The sequence below is a fragment of the Gadus macrocephalus genome, chromosome 19 (genome assembly GCF_031168955.1).
Source record: "Gadus macrocephalus chromosome 19, ASM3116895v1".
Taxonomy (NCBI): domain Eukaryota; kingdom Metazoa; phylum Chordata; class Actinopteri; order Gadiformes; family Gadidae; genus Gadus; species Gadus macrocephalus.
The window spans coordinates 16139762-16148850 of NC_082400.1; the positions used below are offsets into that span (position 1 = coordinate 16139762).

General features: G+C 45.7%; 1 long non-coding RNA gene across 1 annotated transcript in view; it reads left to right on the top strand.

Annotated features, from left to right (window-relative positions):
• LOC132447976 (uncharacterized) overlaps positions 1–8717 on the top strand; it is an 11560-nt gene extending 2843 nt beyond the window's left edge. Inside the window, exons 2-4 of the long non-coding RNA XR_009523275.1 lie at positions 2330–2527; positions 6169–6250; positions 8537–8717. This is a non-coding gene — a long non-coding RNA (uncharacterized LOC132447976). The remainder of the gene's footprint in view (positions 1–2329; positions 2528–6168; positions 6251–8536) is intronic.
• The last annotated feature ends 372 nt before the right edge of the window (positions 8718–9089 follow it).

Sequence of the window (9089 nt, forward strand, 5' to 3'; positions counted from 1 at the left end):
CACACACACAAACAACCACATAAAGTAAACAAGGAATAAAGAAAGAAAAAAACAACAAACCAACAACCACAGTGTGAGAGCGAGATAGAGATGTACAGAGACAGAGTGACCCAGGGATAGAGTAGAGAGAGAGAGAGAGAGAGAGAGAGAGAGAGAGAGAGAGAGAGAGAGAGAGAGAGAGAAAAGAGAGCGTTAAGTCAGAGATCAGAAAGCGTTGTAATGAGGGGAGGTAGGCAGAGCTGAACACTGGAGGCAGAAGACAGAGAGGCATTACAAAAGACAGTCATCCATGAGTCCAGAGCTAACAGAGAGAGCAGACCCCAGAGAGACAGAGAGAGGACCAGTGAGTGAGTGTGTGTGTCTCTCTCTCTCTCTGTGTGTGTGTGTACAAAGAGAGGAAGCAGGAGAGAGGGAGAGAGAGGGAGAGAGAGAGAGAGAGAGAGAGAGAGAGAGAGAGAGAGAGAGAGAGAGAGACAGAAGGATGAAGGGAGGAGGGATTTAATCTTCTGTGGATTATTGTATAAACCGGTCCCAGATAAGCAGAACAGATACTGTCAGGAGAGGAAGTTCCACTTTCCCTCTCTTCCCTCCATCCCTCCGTCTATCCCTCCATTCATCCATGGGACGCTCCACCTAGCTTTGTGTGTGTGTGTGTGAGTGTGTGTGTGTGTGTGTGTGTGTGTCTCTCTCTCTCATCTCACTCGGAGCGCTGGAGCCCTCCTGGAGCAAGAGGGCTAATTGGTCCAGCAGCGCGAGATCAATTACCACGGAAGAAGTTCTCAGTGCTTTGGATGCAGCGGGAATCCTCTCCTCCTTCAGACTGCACTCTTTGAATTGGCTTGTGCCTGTCTGCGTTTTGTGTGTGTGTGTGTGTGTGTGTGTGTGTGTGTGTGTGTGTGTGTGTGTGTGTGTGTGTGTGTGTGCTTATGTGTGCTTAACCATCACACGCCGGATTACTTACTGGGAGTGAAGGCAGGGGAATTGCGCCGGGACCTCGGCAGTCTTTGAACCTCCGCTCCTCTACCTTTACCTTGGGATCTTGTGGATGGGAGGAGGAGGAAGAGGAGGAGGAAGAGGAGCGCGGGGGAGCGAGCCGGCTGACCGGAGCACAGCAGGAGGCGAAGGGAAGAGGGGAGGAGCATCGCGATGGGGAGCGTCTGCCGCCACTCCTGCCGTGCACAGGTGAAGTCTGACCCTGAGGACGGGATCCGTGGGGACTGGACGACGCTGGTCTACAGCTGTACCTTCCTCAGTTGACCCCGAGGACACAGAGTGTCTGTCTGGCTGCCGGGGGGTTCAGCCAGGTTGTATGAGGCGATAGTTGTCTGTCACTTGGTCCCTTCAGAGGCTTCACTTCTGACCACCGGCTCATGATGCCGAGACTTTGGAAAGATGCAGCAACACGTGACTGATGGGGTTTAATCGTTGATAAAACAATGCTGCGTCTACCAGCCACCTCGGACGTGTGCAGCTGATTGTAAAGACTGACATGTTGGGAGCTGAACTTTTGCCTCCAGAATATGTTGTTTTTATACTCCTCACCAACATACTTTTGAGCTCTTTCTGTTTGTACAATTAGACCTGGTGGTCAAATTCTTTCTGGATCGTTCTGGATATTGTTCACTACTCCTAATAAGCCGAATCGGTTTGACTGTATTTCAGCAGTCAGTGATTATATAAAGACTTTTTAAACAGCGTAGATCCACACTTAACTGGAGACAGTTTGTCTGTACATGAAGCTCTCTAAACACCTTGGACAGGAGCTTTGGACCTTGTTTTCAAAAGGCAAGTACACAACATTGTGTTCGTTACTGTGAAGCTGTGTGGATACTAGCTGGAATGATAACTGTGACAAATACAATGTGTGCGTGTTTGTGTGTGTGTATGTGTGTCTGTGTGTTTGTGTGTTTGTGTGTCTGTGTGTTCATGCACATCAGTTCTGGTCCTCTAACAATAGTAGATTTTTAGATCACAATCTTCTTTGAAACGTTCAGGTCTTAACTTCTGGCATAAACATTGATGTGTTCCAGATACATTACGCATCTTTGATGGCCCTACATATTTTACTTTCTGAGTAAAATAACCCTAACCCTAACTTGAATCGCCAATCTGAATTAATTCCTCTGGCCTATGATGAAAGGATGTGATGAGCCATCTCTCTCCGGTCTCTTCCGGAGAAACCCGCTCATCTCTCCTCCACTTCCTTCCCGGCGTTCGATTCTATTTTTTCCTTCGCTTCACCTTCATCTTCCCCCGGGCCCCATGCGTCCTGGCACGCTCGCCTTCATCGGGTTCCAGCTCTGCTCTAATCCCACCTCCGTCTCCGCAGCCTCGCGGTGCCACCGGCTGCTACAGGGATGAGGCGCCAGAGCCGGGCCGGTGCCGGGCATGCTGGGAAACGTAGTCCGGCCGGAGCGGGAGCGAGCGTGGCGCGGGGGGGAAGGAGACGAACGCCGCTGCTGTGGGCCGCGGTGTTCGTCTGTCTCTGGCTCGGCGCTCAGGCCCAGATGAAGATCCCCCCGGAGACGTGAGTGTTGTGATGATGATGGTGATGATGGGGATGGCAGGAACACATGGCTGTACTGATACTGATTGCACTGTTCTACTTTACTGTACTTAATGTTTTATGAAGGGCGAACCAAACACCTGACCCCGTTTAAAAAATTATTGTTTCAGATTCACTCCCCCTTTAAACGCCTCTGCATCCAAATCAGCAAGGACAGGTGTGCTGCTTTAGAAGCAGACGACATAACAATCCCTTTAATACTACAAACATTTCACCATTGATGCTTTCACAAAGCAAATGAGCATTTTCCACTGAGCTTTCCTCCAACCACGGTTTGGTCAGCCAGACCGGTGTTGCCCTTCGAGTACCTGTTTTGTTTTTGTTGATCTCTCAACCCTCCCCAGTACCCACCTCTATGGCACGGCCCGACATCACATATTGAATACTATAAGCCAACAGCTCATATACTGCCTGTACATGCGGTAAAGCACCCGTCTGGCTCCCGTAGATCAGCGGGCCAAGGTTATAGGCTGCTGGAGATTGCTAGTGGATGGCGGGCCGCTTTTTATTGAGGCTTATGGTCCAACCACTCATATGAAATGAAAGAGATTAGCAGGTCAGTGTAATGCTTGTGTAGGTCATACCACTGTGTTGGACGCGCTTAGTTGTATCTTCCTTTTTTATTTCATTTCAGCTGTTAGCAAAGTCCCGGCCCCAACAAAGCCAACGCCGCGTTGTGTCTCTCTGTCCACGTATCTGTCTGTCCATCAGGTTGTTTTTTTGGCCGTCCAGTTTCATTCAGTTTTCCGTGACACAAAGGCAGTTTGTCTTTGTTTAGCCAGAACCCAGACGTATCTGTTTGTGCCTGAGTAGCTCCTGTGTCAGGCCTTTACTCTGCTGACCACCAACACTCACAGATCAATAGACTTCTGTCAGTTTACTACAACCTATTAGCTGTGTGTGTGTGTGTGTGTGTGTGTGTGTGTGTGTGTGTGTGTGTGTGTGTGTGTGTGTGTGTGTGGGTCAGTGTGTTTGTGTGTGTGTTTGTATCTGTGTGTGTGCGTGTGAATCAATGTTTGTGTGCAAGTGTGAATCAGTGTTTGTGTGTGAGTGAGAGTTTATGCATGTGTGTGTTTCTATCTGTTTATGAGGGTGTGTGAGTGTGTGTGTGTGCGCCTGGGTGCATTTGTGTGTGTGTGTGTGTGACAGAGAGAGAGAGAGAGGCAGAGAGAGAGAGAGAGAGAGAGAGGCAGAGAGAGAGAGAGAGAGAGAGAGAGAGAGAGAGAGAGAGAGAGAGAGAGAGAGAGAGAGAGAGAGAGAGAGAGAGAGTGTGTGTGTTTGTTTGTTTGTCTTAGAGAGCATGAGAAATGGGATGTTATAGTTTGTGTTTAGGACTAATGGCCAAGGAGTTTAAACAAAGAACAGAGTGGATGATGCAGGATTCTTTGGAACCGGGTATTTGTGTCCTGGATGATAAACTGGGACTGGGAAAAACACAGAAGAAGAAGAAGCAAAGTATTTATTGATATCAAAAGCTTTACTATAATTAAATACAATTTAAACAAACAGGATCAATCGGTTACTTAAAATAACATGCCAACTTTATGTTCCTTCCATTTCTCTTTGAGTCCGGAGGCACTGGCCGGCTTTATAGACCTCTAATCTGTTTCTTAGCAGTGTTGTCTGACAGTGAGAGATTAACAATCCAGTCACAGTGGGGTGCACGGGGCCACGGAAATACACAGCCCAGCGCATGTCTCTACACCTGGGGAGGATTTGGCAGCGCAGGAGGAGGTTCAGGCTGGACATGACCTGCTGCCTCCTGCCAAGAACTCTCAGCTCTTTATCTGCCTGCACTGAACACTTGGTCCGCCTCCAAGAAGATAGATGGACTCTAAACGATGAAGTGTGATCACAAGTGTTAAAGGGGAGGCTCAATAACACATTATCTCAAGGAGATTTATTTTAGGGTTGCTGATGACTAGAGAAGTACTTATAGTGTTTATGTAATAGACTACGTTGGCCAGATTTCGTAGCTGCATGCTTTAGATGTGGACCTGCTTCCCAGGGCAGTAGCATATGGCTTCAGCAGCTCGGCTTTACTGCGTCTGACGTACAGGCCTACCTCTGCTGGAGCCATATGTGTAGTTGTAAACGTAGGTTAGTAGGTTGATGCTGGCTGGTAGAAACATGACTGCGTCGTTATTGTCTGCTATAGCTTCATTCAGGAAATTTAAAATAATGATAACGTGTCCGTTTGTCCAAACTCAAAGAGAAATGTAAGGAATGTAAAATTGGCAGATTATTTAAAATGTATTATTCTACTTCATTTAAGAATGCTCGATTCTGATTGGCTGGGAGGGGTGCATTAATCTGGCATATTGCCCGCTGATTTGTCGGTTCTACTTGCTGCTGACTGAGCACAGTAGATCAATACGCCGCTTGTATCGTTTTCTATCACGTACATTTCAAACATGAGGTCCATTGTAAAAATAAACCTTGTTTAAAAAAGTTTCTAAAATGTGTCGGAATTCTATCAGAGGGTCAGTTGATACCTAGTTTTGCAAGCAAGATACAATGTAACAACTACGTTATTAAACTGGTGATCAGATGCAGCCTTGTGTGGTTGCTATGGAAACGAGTTACCTACAGCTGAGCTAACGTTATTCACCGTAGTTCTAAAGGGAACTACTTTTCGAGGGAGATGAACTTAAACAGAGTATACATTTAATAAGAATGCAATACGAATAAGAAAATGGCTAATTATTAAATTATTTGAATTGTTTTATTATGTTGGCCATGAGCGAGAAGTAGAATAAACGGAATAATCACCTCAAGGCAGGGCAATAAACAGTTTGATATGCCCGGCTCGTGGAAGATTACCGCCCTCGACTTCGTCTCGGGCGGTAAGCCGTCCACGAGCCGGGCATATCAAACTGTTTATTGCCCTGCCTCACGGTGATTATTCATTACTTATTTTTCTTAATTAACCGACTTTACAGGTTTTGTTTTTTGTTTGGATTTGTTTAAATTATATTTATTTGTAGCAATTTTTTCGGTATGAATAAATAGGCCTACTTGGTTTCTTCTTCTGTGTTTTTCGCAGTCCCAAAGAATCTCCAGAGCCTCATCCACGCTATTCTTCGTATAAACTCCTTGGCAATTCAGCCAGACTTTCCCTGTATTGGAGACGCCGGAGACTACATTTTTTTTTAAATTTCCCTTACCATAACGATTCATTCATAAATTTCAAGTCAACCGGGCAACAACCATGCTTCCATGGCATGGTTAACCATGGTGGCGTGAGCTAACAGGGAGCTAGCTGCACCCCCGCATTGAGCCATCTGTTGGTCCATCCTGTTCCGTCTTATGTCAGCTCAACCCGGCTGAACCCGCCGGCCGTCAGCCGCGCTGTCACACGTCAACCACTTTGACTTTTCACGTCAGCAGTAATTCAAGCTCATTCAACTGACTGGTAGAATATGCCTTCGTTTTTCTTAGGTATTGCTTGGCCATGAACTTAACGAAGTCTAAAATTGAAATGTGCTTTACGTTGCGTCTGCTGCGCATCTTATCTGAGAACAAACCTCTTATGCCAGGTTGTACTGTCTGTCTACCCTGGTTCATCAGGCTAATCCTCTCGACGTCCTCTGTGTGCTTAGGGTGCAGCAATGGGCCGAGACGTTTGGAAAGCAATTACTCGCTCTGTCCAGCAGATACTCTGGAGCCAAACTACTGCAGAAGGTAAAATATACCCCCCCGGCCCCCGCCCCTCCACACACACGCACTGACGAACTGACAGTCACACAAACACACACACACACACACACACACACACACACACACACACACACACACACACACACACACACACACACACACACACACACACACACACACACACACACACACACACACACACACACACACATTTTACTGACACACTCATGGCAAACCACCTATTTCTATTGCCATCTACTATTGCTGTATCAGTAAGTGGATAATGCGTGTGCGTGACTATGTGTTGGCAGATTATATTGGTGTAGCATATGGGGGAAAGGCCTGCTAGGCGGTCGACAGGGTGGCGAAAAAAAAGAAAAAGAAAGCATCCTCATTACTAACGGACACACACACACACACACACACACACACACACACACACACACACACACACACACACACACACACACACACACACACACACACACACACACACACACACACACACACACACACACACACACACAAAGCTTTTTCATGTTTGACTACCATGATGTCATCCTTGTTCTAACTTTCTTATGAGTGTGTGTGTGTGTTTCTGTGTGTATGCATGTTGCTGGGATGTTATTGGATTAGCCTGGGTGGAGTTTATGGAGTAGTCGATAGTGAAACATGCGATAAATATACATAATTATTATTAGTTATTTGTGGTAATGGTGCACTCTCTTAAAATATGAAATGATTTGTCATTATGCGGAGACATGGTTATATTTCAAACTGCCAAAGCGTTTCTCATGCGAAAGCAAAGTTGTCATTAACCTCGCTTACGGTATATTTACGTTAATTTTGGATTTTAATATGGCAGAGTATCGGCAACAAAAATCCCATGATGGTCTCTCATGTACGAGCCATATTCTGTCGTTATCAGCTCCTTTTATTCCCCCTCTGGTCGTCTTGTTTGCCTAGTTCATGGACACCAGGACAATCTGTACAGAGTAGGCTATAAACTATAATATGAAAACATGTAATTGCGTCTATATGATGGAAATAGGAACGGTAGCGATTGATAAACAAAGTGGTAATTGTCGTCTGTTTATGAAGCGCAAATGTTTGCTTTAGGTGCAATCAAAGGTCTTATTGTACAGTGTGTTTGTTTCATACTGGAGCCAGTACATCACAGACGGCGCTTCAGCAATTAGTAAGCTGCGGAAGCGCCGATAAGTTCAATATATAGATAAGTCAATAAGTTGCTCTTCCTTGGAAACTTGATGAAGTTGTGACGAAGCAGGTTAGATGGGAGATAGTGATTACACATAGACTAGATATTGAATAGGTATTGAGTTGTTATTGAGTAGGTATTGGCTAGTTATTGACTAGGTAATTAGTAGATATAGACAAGTTACTGCCTCGATATTGACTAGATACTGATGCGGTATGGACTAGATATGGATTAGATATTATGTCAGAAGTTACTTGAGGTGTTTAGTAGATTTGCACTAGATATGGCGCAGTCTCGACACGGTATTGAATGCAGGTTGCCAGTGGGTTTAGTGATAAGCAGTGTTCAAGATTTTTTGTCAACCATCTTATCATTAAGGAACTTGGTGAAGAGTTATTTAATATAATATAAAAATGTGGGTTATGTATGAGAGAGAGAGAGAGAGAGAGAGAGAGATAGAGAGAGAGAGAGAGAGAGAGAGAGAGAGAGAGAGAGAGAGAGAGAGAGAGAGAGATTTCCAGTCATTGTGGTCATTTCCATGCAGCGCTTCACAAATCTGGTACATGCCTCTGTAGAGGCAGTACACAAGCATTAATGTTGTGTAACATCAGTAAATACTGTGTGTGTGTGTGTGTGTGTCTTTTTATGTGCGTGCATTCTGTCTATTCATCGACAGAATGGCATAAACAGATCAGGCCGGAAGCTTGTACTACATGGGATGGCTTTAATGTTTCGCTATGATAGGGCTACCAACTGATGATGCACCAGACGGTATTCATTCTAAAACATGAGATTTATTTCAGGCGGAAATTAAGTCCTTCACTGAGGCTGTGCTCTAGCTTTCTTTACTCCTACCAAGGAGTGTCCACTTTGATTTTTCACTTGCACAACAATCCCACAGGTGTTATCTTTCTTTTGGTAACAGGGATACATATTATTGTGGATGTATACTCTCAGAAATAGGCCTGTGTGATGAAGAGACCTATTTCTGAGAAACCATTTTCTGAGCGAGGCGATAGCGCCATGCGTGTTCGGGCTTTGGCCTGCGGACCATTAATCCTGCCGCCCGTTGGGTCCGGGGTGCGTTGCAGAAGTACAAAGACATCGAGGGGGTCGTGAAGATGGAGGAGGTGGACGGCCAAGAGCTGGTGAAGAGCTTTGCAGAGGAGATGGAGGAGATGCTGGGGAGAAAGATGAAATCTGTCAAGGTACTCGCTCGCTCACTCACTCACTCACTCACTCACTCACTCACTCACTCACTCACTCACTCACTCACTCACTCACTCACTCTCTAACACACTTATACGTGCGCAGTGCACACACTCCTATATACACATGCACACACACTTATACACACACGTGTATGTGTATATAGAGTATGTGCACTGCGCACGTACGCACGCACGCACACACACACACCCACAGACACACACACACACACACACTTAAACGTGCACACTGCACACACACACACACACACACACACATGTGCAGTGCACACACATTTGCAGTGCGTACTCACATTTATACACACACACACATAAAAACACACACACACACACACACACACACACGCATCCAAGTGTGGACTGCACACACACATACAGGCTGTATGAAACGTTAATGCCCCACATAGTCTCATGT